The sequence below is a fragment of the Globicephala melas genome, chromosome 3, assembly GCF_963455315.2.
Source record: "Globicephala melas chromosome 3, mGloMel1.2, whole genome shotgun sequence".
Classification (NCBI taxonomy): Eukaryota; Metazoa; Chordata; class Mammalia; order Artiodactyla; family Delphinidae; genus Globicephala; species Globicephala melas.
In genome coordinates, this window is record NC_083316.1 from 150,592,193 (window position 1) to 150,610,043 (window position 17,851).

At 40.1% G+C, this 17,851-nt stretch overlaps 1 protein-coding gene and 1 pseudogene across 29 annotated transcripts in view; both read left to right on the forward strand.

The window, feature by feature from the left end:
• The window catches only part of LOC132597126 (metabotropic glutamate receptor 7-like), a 303,251-nt gene that overhangs the window by 199,978 nt on the left and 85,422 nt on the right, over positions 1-17,851 (forward strand). The window lies entirely within an intron of this gene.
• Positions 4,678-8,855, forward strand: LOC132597125 (UDP-N-acetylglucosamine--peptide N-acetylglucosaminyltransferase 110 kDa subunit pseudogene; annotated as a pseudogene).

The window sequence follows — 17,851 nt, forward strand, 5'->3', positions numbered from 1 at the left end:
TGGGTTTCCAAAAGATTTCAATAAACCACAGGATAATTAAAAATTAGACATTATCTTCCTTACCTTGACATTTTTTGATGGTAAACACCTTTTTATTGTCTCCATAGTGCTGCCGAATTTCCACCAGTACAGTACTTAAGTGAATTTGGCTCTGGATGGTGGGATATATAAGATGTAAACGAATTGTTTGTATATGTTTTAGAATTCTTCAAAAGGGCCTGGCCATGGAAATGCATTGAATATTACTTAAATAACTAAAGTAACTTCCTGAGAATTATTATTCTATTCTGATTAGGATATATCTGCTCTGGTTTGTTAAAATTTCCCTTTAGAGTGGTTGTAATTTTTTTTCTGATAGGGTCCTAGGATTTATTGCCACACCCATCCTGCATCTGTTTTTCTTTGAATTACTCTCCTTGCAGTTTCTGATTCATACAGGGCCTTACAGGCCTTACAACCTGGCCATCACAACGCTGGGAAGGACAGGCCTACTTTTCAGAAGTGTTGATGTCTTCTGTACCTGAAGGTTTTCAAGAGATATCAATCTTCCTCACCACCGCCCTTGGCCCTCTTAATGGACTAAGCAGTTCCTCATGAAATTTCTGTGGGATATCTGTACCAACTTCTCAATATTGTTCCATCCTGAGTCTAAATTCCTGTCCTCAAAGTAATGTTAGATTTCTAGCTCCAGCCCCTATTTACATAAGGCCTATACTAAGGAACGGAACCCACAGACATCAGTCCGCTCTTCTTTCTCTGGATTTAATTTCTCTGTTACTTTCTGAAACACGCAGGTGTTCCTTTCTTTCTTTTAATCTCAGCTATGTGCTTTTAACTTTTTCAAAATTGACCCAGAATTTACATCTGTCTCCAGTAAGAGTACATTAAATTGAGCTTAGTCTGCTATTCTACTGGCGTATTTGAGATCCAGATAATTTGCTACTTAACTGGATTCAATGACCTGTATATTTCAGGCATCTAAAACTCACCATGTTCCAAATTTCCCTCCTTATAGTTAGTAATTTTCTTGGGAATCTGGATGAGATTAAATGGAATAAAGTTAGTGAGTGGCCCAGGAATGCCTGAAAGTTTGTTTGTCAGAGTGGCCAGGGAAAGTTAAGCAAGGAAGAAAAGCAAATGAAAAACAGAATCCCATTATTATGGCTGAGTTTACTCCCAGGATTCCATGCAGAGCTCTCTGTAGAGCTGGGTTGGGTTATAACTTATGCCAGAGCTCTGCGTGGGGCTGACACCATCTCATGCCAAGCTCTCAGTTCTGGGCTCACGTCATCTCTGGTCCACTCTGTGGAGTGGAAACTTTGGAGGAATGGCCAATGTGTTCCACGGCGTAGGAAGAGGGAAATTGTGAATGTGACTTTCTAAATTGTGGAGGAACTAACCACTGTAAATGTGCCTTGAATTATGTTGTTTAATTTGACCAGTGAAATCAATGACATTCCCCTTGAATGAAATGCTGCTACGTATATGAGCAGAAAAACAAAACTGGTATAAGGAATAGATAGCTAGTGGGAAGCAGCCGCATAGCACAGGGCGATCCGCTCAGTGCTTTGTGACCACCTAGAGGGGTGGGATAGGGAGGGTGGGAGGGAGAGAGATGCAAGAGGGAAGAGATATGGGGACATATGTATAACTGATTTACTTTGTTATAAAGCAGAAACTAACACACCGTTGTAAAGCAATTATACTCCAATAAAGATGTTAAAATAAAAGTATAAGGAGGTATAAGGAGGTATAAGGAGATGGAGAGACTGGGAGTCTTATTTTCCCACCAATTAACTTTGCCTCTGACCATGACCTTCCCTTTGAGTCTCCTAGACCTTGGGGATGATCGGAACCCCTTGGGTTGGGTGACGGCAACCCCATCTTTATTAGAACCTCTATAGTTAACTTTTGATTTTTCCCACTCCGTCTATCCATCCCATGTATGCAGTCAGACATTTGATCTTGGACTTTTCCTGACTAAATGTGCTTGAATATAACCATTTCTTTTCAGTCCCACTGCTACTGTTGTCACTGCCTTAACTAGGGCTTTATCTTTAAGTTCTTTATATAAATATATACAAATAAATAAAATATATTAATTCTGATGATTTTAAAGTCTTTTCTTGATAAAGACTTTTCATGATAAAGATACACAATATCTTATATAAATATTTTTGTATAATCTGTCCTTTTCTTAGAATTTTAGTCATATGATTCTATGTCTTGGTTTGTCTAGAACTTTTTGATTGAATGCTGGCTATTTTATTTGGCTTTTTGTTGTTTTTCTCAGTGGAAACGTTGTTTTGCTTCCAAATATTGTATTCTACCTGGAAGTAGCAAATCTTCAAATTACAATTTTTTAAATGCTTTCAAATATCAATACTATAGGTGTCACAAAATCTAGAAAAATGACATTTAAAAATGAACTACTGCCAGATGTGTCTCTATAAAACTTTTCCCCCACTCTTTTAGCTATATATTCTTTAACTGCCTCCTCATACGACAGTTTATGCATTTTCGAAATCAAATTTTAAGAAATAAAATTTGTAGTTTATAGACATAGATTTCTTGTACCATGGTTGATTAGAATTTGCTTCTAGTTATTAATAGTTTAGAAAAGTTTCTTTCAGCTTCACAATTTATTATTGATAATGTCACATTAATTTTCATTGTTAACTTTGAGAAAACCTCTAAGGATTACTTCCTCATAAATATTTACTATTATAAATGCATTACTGATTTCAGTACTGCTATAGGTTTGTGCATTACAGGAATTCTGATAAAATAGTCATTCACACCATTCCATTACACACATTGTTGATGGAGTATATTCTTTTATTTATTTATTTATTTATTTATTTATTTATTTATGGCTGTGTTGGGTCTTCGTTGCTGTGCACAGGCTTTCTCTACTTGCAGGGAGTGGGGGCTACTCTTTGTTGCGGTGCACAGGCGCTAGGCACGCAGGCTTCAGTAGTTGTGGCTCGCAGGCTCAGTAGTCGTGGCTCACGGGCTCTAGAGCGCAGGCTCCGTAGTTGTGGCACACTGGCTTAGTTGCTCCGTGGAATGTGGGATCTTCCCAGACCAGGGCTCGAACCCTTGTCCCCTGCATTGGCAGGTGGCTTCTTAACCACGGCGCCATCAGGAAAGCCCCTGGAGTATATTCTTGACAGAAGAAAATTTCCCGTTTTGACTAAGCATTGATGAAAACTGAATCTTTGACTTATCTTTCACATGCCTGATGATTGAAATAATTTTCCACAGAATAGCTTCTGGTTTTGTACTTTTCAGTTCTTTTTTTCTTCTTCAAACGCACATGCTTTGAGAGCTGTGAAGTGCAAGACATGGCTATATTGTAAGGTGGTTTTTGTCCTTAAGCTTCTGTGTCTTGTGCTAGTTAAGTCAGTAGAGTAGTCATTATGAGTACTGGAAGTTATTCCTGTCATGGGATAGTATATAGTCAATTACATATGGTGGTGTCTGAAAATCACATAATAGCCTCACTTAAAACATCTCCTTAGGGCTTCCCTGGTGGCGCAGTGGTTGAGAGTCCACCAGCCGACGCAGGGGACACGGGTTCGTGCCCCGGTCCGGGAAGATCCCACATGCCGCGGAGCGGCTAGGCCCGTGAGCCATGGCCGCTGAGCCTGTGCGTCCGGAGCCTGTGCTCCGCAATGGGAGAGGCCACAACAGTGAGAGGTCCGCGTACCACTGAACAAAAGAAAATCTCCTTAGCCAGATTTCAAAAAAGCCTGTGGCCATTCCAATATGATCCAACATAGCGGAATATGATAGAAGGAAAATTGGCAAAGAAAGAGACGCTGGTCTTACCTGATGGAAGTGAAAATATCTCACTTTTGACAATTTTGCAAAAACCTATAATTACATGAATTAATTTCTAGGGTTCTTCATAGGACCTAAAAAGGAACCCATAGAGTTGTGGAACAACCATAGAAGCTTCTGTGATGAGAAGCCCGGGCACCGCAACAAAGAGTAGCCCCTGCTCGCCGCAACTGGAGAAAGTCTGCACGCAGCATTGAAGACCCAACGCAGCCAAAATAAAAATAAATAAATAAATAAATTTATTTTTAAAAAAGTAATACTCAGGTTTGAGGCATGAGAAATATGATGAGGAGAAATTAGCTAATCCTTTCAGAACTTTTAAAATATCAAACTCAGTCTCTAAGATTTTAGCATTATATACAACATCGGTTACTTATTAGTGGTTTGGGAAGGCCAATTTAAAATTTTCTGATCTTACTGTATTGAAATTCACGGCCCTAATGTTTTCCACATTGACTATATGAATGATGAAGTAAAGTCAATCATGTATTTCCTTTCCAACTGGGCAGAAAACAAAATTTTGAAAAGTGTTTGGACTACTGACTTTTGATTTCTTCTAAGGCAAGTGTATAGGTAATTTTTATTCCCTGATTAGGAGAAAAATGGTGGAAGAGGGCAGGGTTAAGAATTAAGATTTCAAGAGCGTGAGAGGTAGATGACCAACCAGAGTTCCTAAGGTTCGGTGCCTGTAACTGTCGCCGCCGCTTAAGCCTGCCAAAGCAGTGGTACGGCTGCTGCCCTCGTATTTGCTACCTCTAGAAACATTCTTGCCAGTAGTGGCGGCAGCGGGACTCAATTACCCCCTTTTCTCACTCTCTGCAGACCCTCCAGATGGCGTCTTCTGTGGGCAACGTGGCCGACAGCACAGAACCAACGAAACGTATGCTTTCCTTCCAAGGGTTAGCTGAGTTGGCACATCGAGAATATCAGGCAGGAGATTTTGAGGCAGCTGAGAGACACTGCATGCAGCTGTGGAGACAAGAGCCAGACAATACTGGAGTACTTTTATTACTTTCATCTCTACACTTCCAGTGTCGAAGGCTGGACAGATCTGCCCACTTTAGTACTCTGGCAATTAAACAGAACCCTCTTCTGGCAGAAGCCTATTCGAATTTGGGGAATGTGTACAAGGACAGAGGGCAGTTGCAGGAAGCAATTGAGCATTACCGGCATGCATTGCATCTCAAGCCAGATTTCATCGATGGTTATATTAACCTGGCAGCCGCTTTGGTAGCAGCAGGCGACATGGAAGGGGCAGTACAAGCTTACGTCTCTGCTCTTCAGTGCAATCCTGATTTGTACTGTGTTCGCAGTGACCTGGGGAACCTGCTCAAAGCCCTGGGTCGCTTGGAAGGAGCCAAGGCATGTTATTTGAAAGCAATGGAGACGCAACCGAACTTTGCAGTAGCTTGGAGTAATCTTGGCTGTGTTTTCAATGCACAAGGGGAGATTTGGCTTGCAATTCATCACTTTGAAAAGGCTATCACCCTTGACCCCAGTTTTCTGGATGCTTATATCAATTTAGGAAATGTCTTGCAAGAGGCACGGATTTTTGACAGAGCTGTGGCAGCTTACCTTTGTGCCCTAAGCTTGAGCCCAAATCATGCAGTGGTACATGCCAACCTGGCTTGTGTATACTATGAGCAAGGCCTGATAGATCTGGCAATAGACACCTACAGGCGAGCTATTGAATTGCAACCACATTTCCCTGATGCTTACTGCAACCTAGCCAACGCTCTGGAAGAGAAGGGCAGTGTTGCCGAAGCAGAAGATTGTTATAATACAGCTCTGCGGCTGTGTCCCACCCATGCAGACTCTCTGAATAACCTAGCCAATATCAAAGGAGACCAAGGAAACATTGAAGAGGCAGTTCGCTTGTATCGTAAAGCATTAGAAGTCTTCCCAGACTTTGCTGTTGCCCATTCAAATTTAGCAAGTGTATTGCAGCAGCAGGGAAAACTGCAGGAAGCTCTGATGCATTATAAGGAGGCTGTTCGAATCAGTCCTACCTTTGCTGATGCCTACTGTAACATGGGAAACACTCTAAAGGAGATGCAGGATGTTCAGGGAGCCTTGCAGTGTTATACTCGTGCCATTCAGATTAACCCTGCACTTGCGGATGCCCACAGCAATCTGGCTTCCATTCACAAGTATTCAGGGAATATTCCAGAAGCAATTGCTTCTTATCGCACTGCTCTGAAGCTTGAACCTGATTTTCCTGACGCTTATTGTGATTTGGCTCATTGCCTGCAGATTGTCTGTGATTGGACAGACTATGATGAGCGAATGAAGAAGTTGGTCAGCATTGTGGCTGACCAGCTGGAGAAGAATAGGTTGCCTTCTGTGCAGCCTCATCATAGTATGCTCTATCCTCTTTCTCATGGCTTCAGGAAGGCTATTGCTGAGAGCCATGGGAACCTCTGCTTGGATGAGATCAGTGTCCTTCACAAACCACCGTACGAACATCCAAAAGACTTGAAGCTCAGTGATGGTCGACTGCGTGTAGGATACGTGAGTTCTGACTTTGGGAATCATCCTACTTCTCATCTTATGCAGTCTATTCCAGGCATGCACAATCCTGATAAATTTGAGGTATTCTGTTATGCCCTGAGCCCAGATGATGGCACAAACTTCCGAGCGAAGGTGATGGCAGAAGCCCATCATTTCATTGATCTTTCTCAGATTCCATGCAATGGGAAAGCAGCTGATCGCATCCATCAAGATGGTATACACATCCTTGTAAATATGAATGGTTATACCAGGGGTGCTCGAAATGAACTCTTTGCTCTCAGGCCAGCTCCTATTCAGGCAATGTGGCTGGGCTACCCTGGGACCAGTGGCGTGCTTTTCATGGATTATATCATCACTGATCAGGAAACTTCACCTGCTGAAGTTGCTGAGCAGTATTCTGAGAAACTGGCTTATATGCCCCATACTTTCTTTATTGGCGATCATGCTAATATGTTCCCTCACCTGAAGAAGAAAGCAGTCATCGATTTTAAGTCCAATGGGCACATTTATGACAATCGGATTGTGCTGAATGGCATCGACCTCAAAGCATTTCTTGATAGTCTCCCAGATGTGCAGATTGTCAAGACGAAATGTCCTGATGGAGGAGACAACGCAGACAGCAGTAATACAGCTCTTAATATGCCTGTCATTCCTATGAATACTATTGCAGAGGCAGTTATTGAAATGATTAACAGAGGACAAATTCAGATAACAATTAATGGATTCAGTCTTAGCAATGGACTGGCAACTACCCAGATCAACATTAAGGCTGCCACTGGAGAGGAGGTTCCCCGTACCATTATTGTAACCACACGTTCTCAGTACGGGTTACCGGAAGATGCCATTGTGTACTGTAACTTTAATCAGTTATATAAAATTGACCCATCTACTTTGCAGATGTGGGCAAATATTCTGAAGCATGTTCCCAATAGTGTACTGTGGCTGTTGCGTTTTCCAGCAGTAGGAGAACCTAATATTCAACAGTACGCACAAAATATGGGCCTTCCCCAGAACCGTATCATTTTTTCACCTGTTGCTCCTAAAGAGGAACATGTTCGGAGAGGCCAGCTGGCTGATGTCTGCTTGGACACTCCACTCTGTAATGGACACACCACAGGGATGGATGTCCTTTGGTCAGGGACACCCGTGGTGACTATGCCAGGAGAGACTCTTGCTTCCCGAGTTGCAGCTTCCCAGCTCACTTGTTTAGGCTGTCTTGAGCTTATTGCTCAAAATAGACAAGAATATGAAGACATAGCTGTGAAACTGGGAACTGATCTAGAATACCTGAAGAAACTTCGTGGCAAAGTCTGGAAGCAGAGAACATCTAGCCCTCTGTTCAACACCAAACAATACACAATGGACCTAGAGCGGCTCTATCTACAGATGTGGGAGCATTACGCAGCTGGCAACAAACCTGATCACATGATTAAGCCTGTTGAAGTTCACTGAGTCGGCCTAAATAAGGACTGTGTGCACAGGAGAATTACCCCTGTACCTGAGCCTCAACCTTCTGGGGGAAAGGGAACTACTTTTTCCTTATCTGTACAATACCATGCTGCAGATGGGTGACAGACAATGATAAGAAATAGCACAGCCAGACTTGCTTCCTGCATGATCATGATCACGATAGGGAGAGACACAAGAGATGGGAAACTGCTGTTCCACAAGGAGTCTCCATAGAATTTTGCAGCAGCCAGGTGTCTGGAAGGTCTGGAAGGTAAGTCTGGAAGGTCTGATCTCCCTTGGTCTTCCATGGGATGGATGGTTAGTGTGGAAGGGAGATAGAGATTGCCCAGCCGTTTTGTGATTATCATGGATTGATTGAGTCTTCTGAATTAATATTTTTCTTTATATTTTGGGTATTGGAGCTTTAAAAAATGTTTGGTTTCAGGTATTTTTATTCATGTGAAGTGTATATGATTCTCTTGAGATAAGGTTTTAAGCTAAAATATTCCTTGTTTTAGTTTCTGAACTCTACAGATAAATGGGGATTTTGCTGGTGTAGTCTTTTTATAGGTTTTATAAACCACTTGAGTCTATATCAGTCATTTCAGTGTCTGACATAATGTTTGGAACTATCAGTGCTTTGTTGGTTTATAGTTGATGGCTTAAATTCTTTTCCTGGTCCGTTTCCTTCTTCCCGTCCCCCCACTTTAAAAATTCTCCTGTAACTTGGCTAACAAAAAACCAAGTCTGATTCAAAACCTCCCAGAGCGTTTCTCTTAAACGCATCATCTGGTGCCAAATGAAGATCCTTAGGAGTGATTATTAATTCTGAAGGGCACAGTTGTGGTACTGTCACTGATGATAATAATAATGGATTTTTGGCCTAGAGTGTTGACCTATTTCACCAGTGTTTTACCGTTGACTGCCCCTCTATGCTGCTTCCAAAAGTCATAGTGTGTGATAAGATTTTTACTTTCATTTCTAAAGTTTTTTTTTTTTTTAGTGAGTCCTGTTCTTCCTTTTTCTTTCAGCAGAAATGAAATCCCAGATAAGTATAAGTATTCCAATATTTGATCAGTAAGTCACAGTTATCTCCAGTACATTAAATAACTTTCATCAAAAAAACATGTTATAGGTAAAAAGCTCTGAAGGACCAGCTATGTATATGATAATTATGTTTCAGACCTTCTACGGTATTATATATAATAACTTGTCTTCTGGACGTGGTCTTGAAGTCTTTATGGATTCAGCCTCGGTAGTAGTGAACTGCACTGCTACTTGGCTTGGAGTACAAATTAGACTCTAGCCCTCCTGGAGGTTGAGTTTTTGGTATTGAAAACCATAGGAATGAAATTATTGTATTTCAGCAAAGGATCGAGGGCTTGAGGCTTAAAAAAGGCAACATATGTGTGGGAAGCAGTCAGCCTTGAAAGCAGGTAAGGACATGCCAGGCATGCGGCCGCTGCTCGAAGGGACTGTCCCTACTTGTTCCCCTCCTTATTCCATTCCATGGGAGATAAATCACCAGGGCCCAGAGATCAGAAAGAATGTAAAATTTGACAAGCAAAGCTGTCTCCCCTCTGCACGTGCAGGTTATTTTTGATGATTCTGGGTTTATGGGTTTTCTCCCAGGGAAGTTAACCTTGAACCGAGACAGTCTGTAGATAATGTAAACCACCATCTGGCAAGCTTCCTTTTTCTAGTCTATTTAATCTGCAACTGTAGCATAATGACTTTGGAATTACTGTTGCTGTATTACCAAAATCTTAAACTAGGATATTTTTGACAAATGCGGTCCTTAGTTAATTTTTAGAGCTACAAACTGTCAGATGGCTCTGAAATAACAATTGTCTGGCTATTCTTCAGGGTGATCACAATATGGTAATGACCTTGAGGTATCACTAAAAAGCAGGAAGGTGTGAGTCTTCCTTTGGTTCCAGAGTGAAATGCGAGTTGGAGTTGGAAAAGAGGCCCACAACCAAGTGTTAGAGAAGGAAATGTGAGGTCATCAGTGAAAAACCAGGTTGAAGTTAAGGTGAAGAGGCATGAGGAAATGGTCAACTGTTACAGTATTACAAAGATCATCAAGAAGCATATCCATGAATGTGGTTTGTATTGCAATCTGCTGAAAAAGAGACAAATATCCTGGCCTGGCCTTCATGGAGATTATATTTTATTGATTCTGATAATAGATTATTGTTGATAAGGGCCTCCTATAAATTATAACCATGCAAAGGCAGCAAGATAAATTTTTTTCCTTTATGTATGTGTTTCTCATACCTACTCACTTCTCTCTTAGGGGAAGAGAAAATCACAAAAAACAAAACTGTCAAGTCTCAACGATTCCTTTTCAAAATAATTTTTTTTGCAAATTCCAGTGGAGACAATAGGTTAACTGTTAAGATTTGTAAGGCTCAAACAGCTAGATTTTTACGAAGTGTAGCCAAATTTCATTCCATACATAATAGCTTTGGAAGGAATATGTGATGATGCAAAGTTGGAAAAAGGTGGTTTTTCTTCTGTGAATGGCTTCACTGTGTTGGGAGAACAGGAACAGAAGAAATCAAAGTAATTAAACATGGGGTGAGTTTTCCTGATAGGGGACTCTAGTGCTTTAAAATAGACTAGATAATCCTAGGGATAATCTGAGGGTAGAACAGACCAATGCCTCATTTCCAATCTGGTACCCTGGAAGAAAACAGTGTATTTCCTTTGAGGTCTTGAGAGGTTTTTCTTCAGTTTTGTTTTGGTTCATTTTGTAATCAACCTTATTAAGGTATCATTTACATACAATAAAATGCAGACATTTTTAGTCAATGGTTCAGTGACTTTTAATTAATGTATACATTTGTATAACTAGCACTCCCATAAAGATAGATAACAATCCTAAAACCCTAGAAAGTTTCCTCCTAGGCTTTTGCAAAAGTATCCCCATCTCCCACCCCAAGGCCACCACGGATCTGCTTTTTATCTTTAAAGATGACTTTTGCCCAGTTTACAATTTCATGTAAGTTGAATAATACAGTAGGTGCCCTTTTGATCTGGCTTCACTTGCTCAGCATATGGTTTTTGAGATTCATTCATGTTGGGATGTTTTAAAGCAGGACTTTAGCCTGGGTGGCTGATGTTGTCTGAAGGCACCTATAGGTACATCTGAGTCTCTGGCATTGTCACTGTCTGTTCTTGGCTCAGTATTTTCAACTTTACTAAGAAGCACAAGGTTGAAGTAAGGAAGATCATTGTCAGTATAATGGAGGTGAAGTGGGTTCTGTTATATAATATTCTCAGCAAAAATTGACCTGCTTGGAATCACTGTGTTGATAATCGACAAGGATTCTCTTCCTCCAAAAGCCTTGATACTATAAAACTTCTAAAGGACGCTGTCCTAGGACCCTTCTTTTAGTTTTCATATTTTGGGAAACATTTCTGGAAAATTCAACTGCTCGCAACCTGAAAGAAGCAATTATTCACCTGAAGGCTAACTCTGCTAAAGTTGAGTTGTCCGACCTTTACATGCTGATAGAACCCAAATAGCCTTGCAAAACAATGCTCTCTTATTGGATATAAGCATATAGATTGTTCAAGGTGGACGTGTGTATGCAGTAAAGTGAAAAAACAAAGAATCTTTCAGTTTCCCTTGCTGGTTTTTTTTATTTTTTCATTTGAGTTTCCATAGCGTATGCTAATAGCTCAGGGAAACCTCAGGTTAGTTTTAGGTCCACTCTTTACGTAAATGTTGAAGTACTCCATACCCACCTTTTTTCTACCTTCCTTCTTGTCTTCCATCTTTCCTTTCTAACTTCTTATAATCCATTATACTTAATCCTGCATTTGCTGAGGTGGCAATTAGTGTAGGAAAATACTGTGAAATTTTGCTGTTCAGAATGCATGTTGACCAACTTCTATATTGAGAAAAGGTCTGAATTTACCCAGAGTAACCCTTTCTCAGCGTCTTTGAATAAAGGCCATAGAAAGTGGGCTATATATAGTATCCTGACAGGTATGTAGAATTCATAGCAATCGCCCTCAAAGAGCTTACCTAGCGTAGATGCATATGAATGCATTTAATAATTGCTTTATTGGCAGCAGTGCCAACATACACAGTCTATTTTGTTTTATATCATTCTCATTACCTGCTCTTTACCACTGTATACATTGCTAATGGCGTGGTTTCTATGGCTTGTGAATTTCACGGCCAAATAATACGTAATTTATTGCACACTTCAGTGTAGAAGATGGAGACTTCATAAATTTTCGTGTGCTCGTTGCCCCTTTGGAATGTATTACACTGAGATCAAAGTAATAGATTTATCCCAAATGTGCGTGATAGGTAGACATCAATTAGGACTGATGGGCAATATTTCTTCCTCCAGCAACATAACAGTTTTTAAAGACTAAGCCATTGAACGTGGAGTTACTGAACATGGGACTCAGTTCACTGGGATCCTTCGTAGAAAAATAAAGGACAACTTGAATTGGATTTGTGTGGCTTATTCAAGTAGTAACTAATCAGCTACATCTTGGTGAACTTAATTTGTCACAATCGTTTGGTATTTTATTAACTCTCTTCCCCTTCTTCCCCCGACTCTGACGAGAACGGATCATGAGTATCTTAAAACATACTAAGTCATCTTCCATCCCTGTTAATCTAACTACAAAAGCACACTTTCCTTATCCAATGTAACTTACTTTTAGAGTGGCTGGGGTTTTAATTCTCTACAAAATTAAAACCAGCAAAGAGAAACATTTTCAAGGAGCCACCACATTGTAGAGCCTTAGAAAGAAGACTTTAGAATTAAGGACAAATATATCATTTTATAGCTAAAGCACCTGAGGCCTAAAGAGGGAAGGTAACCATCGAGGTCAGGGAAAGGGGTTGAAGATCAGGTTTCCAGCTGAGAAGGAGTCTAGAGGGACTCAATCTGAGCAGGTCGGAAACTGAAAGGAGACCACGAAAGTTCTGGGAAGGCTGGCATCTGGCCTCCAGTGTGGGATTCAGACAGGGAGTGGGCCTGGGGGAACTGAGCTTCTGCAGTAGGCAGAGAAGTCCACCTCCTCTCCGGAAAGTGCCACTGACATCAGGGAGTTGAGGGGAAAGAGCAATGAATTCCAGTCCACCTGAGAAAGAAGGCCAGTCTGATTAACTCTGAATTTAGGCTTATTTCAGATACTTCTTGAGAAAGAACTTGGACAAGAGCAAGTCCCACGCAGCCTCTTTTAAATCCATGCCCAGTATTTTCTGGTGGAGCTGCTTAAACCCTCCAAGTGACTCCAGTATTTTAATTTCACTCTGTAATTAATTCTGACAGTTCTATAATTGATTATTTAATGGGAAAATAAGTAGGGTCACAAAAGAGTGTGAATGTATTTTACAGGATGAGGATGGGCGGAGTGGAGCAGTCTGGAATAGGACACCAATAAAAAGGGATCTTGATAAAGAAGAACGTCTATTAGAAATGGAGAGGAATTCGCAAGGAAATTAGTGCCTGACACCACGCCCTTCTCGCTGCATGTTTAGAAGCTAGTTTCTAATTTTATTTTCATAGGCGATGTCCCTGTGATGAATTCTCTTTTACCTCCACACTATTTATCACATGGACATATTGTGAAGTTTGTGTGAGAGAAAGCAAGTATTAGAATTTGTCTTGCAAGGAGCTATAAACACTTCCTGGAACAATCTAGGGTAGAAGGAAAAGGAAAGGAAGGTGGAAACAAAGGAGAAAGACAGCTAATGATGCTGGAGTCTCTCGCTGGGATTTGTGGTATCTCTTTTTGAAACTAAGTACAGAAAGTCAGAATTTGACTGATTGTTTCTTGATCACGGTTTGTTTTCATTTTTGTTTTTTTTTCTTGCTCTCTCATCAGTTACTCCAGCCAGTGCCATGTCATTTTCAGTTTCAGTAAGCATGCCTGTCGTGTTTCCATTTGCATCATTCATGCAAACGTTGATTGAACTGATGACCCCGAGTTATCACGGAAACATTAGATACACCAGTAGATACATTTCTTAATTTTAGAAGAAAATTACCGAGTGAAGGTTAAAATAACTCCTCTTAAATTTGTCATTTTAAAAAAACTTTTCCTAACATACAATACTTCATTGCCTAACAATGCCAGATAAATGAAGAATTCCTATGTATTCATGAATGCAGGCTAGTCTGTATATTTTTTGGCAGGTATGACCGTTACCGAGGGTAACGGCCTGGTTTGCTGGCCATGTCCTGTCTCCTAGAAAGTTGTAGTTTCTGTTGTCTTTCAGTTGGTCCATTGGATATCAGAGGTGAATTTATAAAACTATACTTCCCTTTACACTTAGTTTTTTGTTTTGTTTTGTTTTACTTGAAGTATAGTTGATTGACAATGTTGTGTTTCAGGTGTACAGCCAAGTGATTCAGATATATGTATTTCTTTTTCAGATCCTTTTCCATTATAGGTTATTACAAGGTATTGAATATAGTTGCCTGTGCTATACAGTAGGACCTCGTAGTCTATCTACTTTATACATAGTATACACTTACTTTGTGTGATCCACGCTGGTCAGACCACAAGATTATTTTCACTTCTGATATAAATTTTTCCGGTCCAACCTCAAATCTTTGATAAGAAGATATTTTTTAGCATGTGTGTGCTCTAAATCCAACAGTAGTTATTAGAGATATGATTTTGCACTAGGTATTCTTCGCTTTTTTGTTCTCGGCCAACCAACTGAAAATTAGCTTTTATTTTCTGCTTGGTTTGCTAGATGTTTATGACTATAATAAAAGTCTTACATTTTGTCTCATATCTTAAAACACAATCTGAATTAGCAATGGATATTGTGCTATACATAGGCGCTGTGATATAAATATAGTTTCTAACTTCAAAAACATATAGCCTAGAAGGGAACACAGACACATATGCAGCAATTATGGCAACTGCATTTGTTTACTAAGTGAAATAGTACTGAGATGGATAAAGTGCTAACATGCCTTCAACAGGCAAATCAGCTTCAAAAATAGATGCGCAGTTCTTTAAAAATCTTTTTAACATTTTTCCAGTTACATGTAGAATATAACTTAGCATAAAAACGGTATGGGTTTTATTTTAAGTAATGTAGCATTTTGACATCCTCATAATGAAATTAAATCCAGAAGGAGGTTTCTCTCCATGATCTCTTGAAATGGTCCTTGATCATCCACAATATTTCCCATCATCACAAAGGTGGTACCAAGGGCAGGAAACTCCAGCATTATTAAAGTTTCATAAAGCAAAGTCAATTTTAAGAATATAATGTCCCCAAACTGAGAAAGGTCTTGGCAGATAATTTCAAGGGAAGCATAAATTATTTTTTGTTTGTCAGAGGGCAAAAATATTTAGGTTGAGTTAATAAATGGTAGAGTTTTTGAGTGGAGAATGTCCTTAAAATATTATGTAGATCTGTAATGTCAACAGATGCTAGCCACATGGCATTATTTATATTTTAACAAATTTAAAAATAAGAAAAAAATCAGTTCCTCAGTTGCATTTGCCATATTCCAAAGATGTTTATTAGCTCTATGTAGCTATTGAATACTGCATTGCATGGTACAGATAATAGAATATTTTCATTATCACCAAAAATTCTATTGAGCAATAATAAAATTATACCCAGATATTCACAGAGAAGGCAACCAAGTCTCAAGGAATTAATATAACTTCCCCAAGATCACACAGCTATGTTTTTAAAGAAAAAGAAAATGACACAAAGGAAATAGTAAGAGAGGCATTAAGGAAACCCAGTAAGTTTCTGGAGCAGTCAAAGTAGGGTTTAAAAGTGCATACTTAGCTGTTAGCAGGGTTGAAGCTCTTGATGGTTGGTAAGATCTACCTGCCTGAATTTGGACATTAGCATTTTATGCAATGAATTAAAAGCAAAAAATCATTTCAGCGAATGGCTACCAGCTCCATAGTTTTAGCCACTGCCGTGCTTCCAGGTTATGTTTATCACTTTCATGTACAGGGCACCACTGTGAGATGTGATGGTTTATCTGACCCCAGAGAAATCAAGAAATCTTGTGGGGGTTATGGCTATATTTGAAAAGGTTGATTTTTAAATGCATCATGCAGACTGGCCCTGTTTTAAAAGGGATTCCTGCCCTCAAATAATCAAAATGTAAACTGTCTTCTCACCTTGCAAAAGTCAAAGATAGTCCGTGCATCTTTATTATTTCGTTGAAATCCAAATATTATTTTTCCATTCTCTAACTTGTTTTCCTCACAGTGTGATCAACTATTGCCAAGGAAGGAAAGGTTAGATTTATCAGTCAAAGTTTGCTAAAGGCCCCCTAGGTAACTGAACCCTCAGGAGAAACAATCGTCATGTATTCTTTTTCTGTTGTTTCAGTATCTTCGTAAAGAGTCATTTCAATATGTTTGGTTCTGTAGCAGAGGTTCTAGTGAAGTGCTTATCTTCCTCAGAGGTCCAGAAAGCCTGCGAGTCTGTGGGTAAAGATGGGTAAGGAGAGAGAGGGAAGGAGGCTAGATAGAGGCTCAGTGCTGAGATAAGGACAGTGTTCTAAAGCCTCCTGGGGGTGAGGCTGGGGTGCACAAACACCCATGACTAATCTAGACAGAAACTGAATAATCAAGGGGACGACCAGTGTGAAGTCATGTGGTCACCTCTCCCTCTAGAAATAAACATTGCCCTCAGTAAGTCTCCCCCCTGCCCCAGAAGAGCATTAGGAAGGTCTGGAGAGGGGGATTATTGGCAGAAATGGAAAAAGCAGGTTGAAGGGATTAGCCTGGAGCAGAGAGACCAAGAAACCCAAGCCAGTAGATGGAAGGCAGACTTTTCATGGAAGTCTCCAAGCCCAAGTCAAGTTCTGGGACCACCAAGTACAAGTCAAAGAGTGCTCATTTAACCCCTTTGGGCCCCCACGGGAGTGGAGGAAGGCTGGACTGAGAGGGAGAAGGGGCCATTGAAGGTACAGTATTTACTATGGGATTTAACTCCTCAAAGGCCTCCCAGTAGCTTCAGATCTGCTCAAGAATCCTTCATGTCCTGCTGGTTTGCAGCGAGTGGCTCACAGCTTCAAGGCCTCCTCTGCCAGATGGAGAACTATTTCAAACATCCTGCCTCTATTTTGTACTGTAGCGATGCAGACAGCAAACCTGACCCCATTTTCAGGTTCTAAAGAGAAATTCTAAGTACCTGAAAGACTGAGGAACATGGTGGCTTTTATTTAAGATGCGGAGATAGAGAGCACATACCTGGACTTGGGCCTGCAGCAGCACCAAATTGCACCAAGAGTTCCCTTTATTTTCTCTCGCATCTCTGTTTCTCCTTTTCTCTCTGCTGGATTAGCCACGGGGACTCCAAGTTCTTTCTTGTGTGGTCCTGGTACCAAGATTCTCCTGGGAATTATAAAGCTATTCACCTTCTACATCGAGCACTTATTATTTTTTCCCCAGCAACGTAAGTCATCCTTAAGAGGGGTCAGGGTGCTAGCTCTTAAATATATTTTAGTCATCCCTTTGTACATTCTCTTTCTTGGAGACTGCTCCTGACATGGTGTTCACCGTGCTCTCAGCTGGCCTCCTGAAGTTCTGCCCTGCCTTCTCCACCAGGTACAGTTCAGGAGCTGCCTACCTCAGGGTGATAGGTTATCTTCTAGTTGCTTTATTCCTTTCCGTTTTACATTTGGAGAGTATAATTGGAATACATAAACTTCTCTGTGACCACAGTTTTATTTGCAACCCACAGGTTTTGTTATGGCGTATTTTCATTATCATTCAATTAATAAAATTCTAATTCCCATTGCGACTTTATCTTTGACCTACATAATGATCAGAAGTATGTCTTTAATATCCAACTATTTGGTAAAATATTGGTTATATAGTTTTAAATTTCTTGCTTATTCGGAGTCTTGTTTTATAACCAGAATATAGTCAATTTTATAAATGTGCCACGTGCACCTAAAAATTTCTGCGTGATATATATATTCCATCATTGTTGGTACAGTGTTTTATGTAAATTTAGGCCAAAGTTTTTAATGATGGTATTCAGATCTTCTATAATCTGCTGATT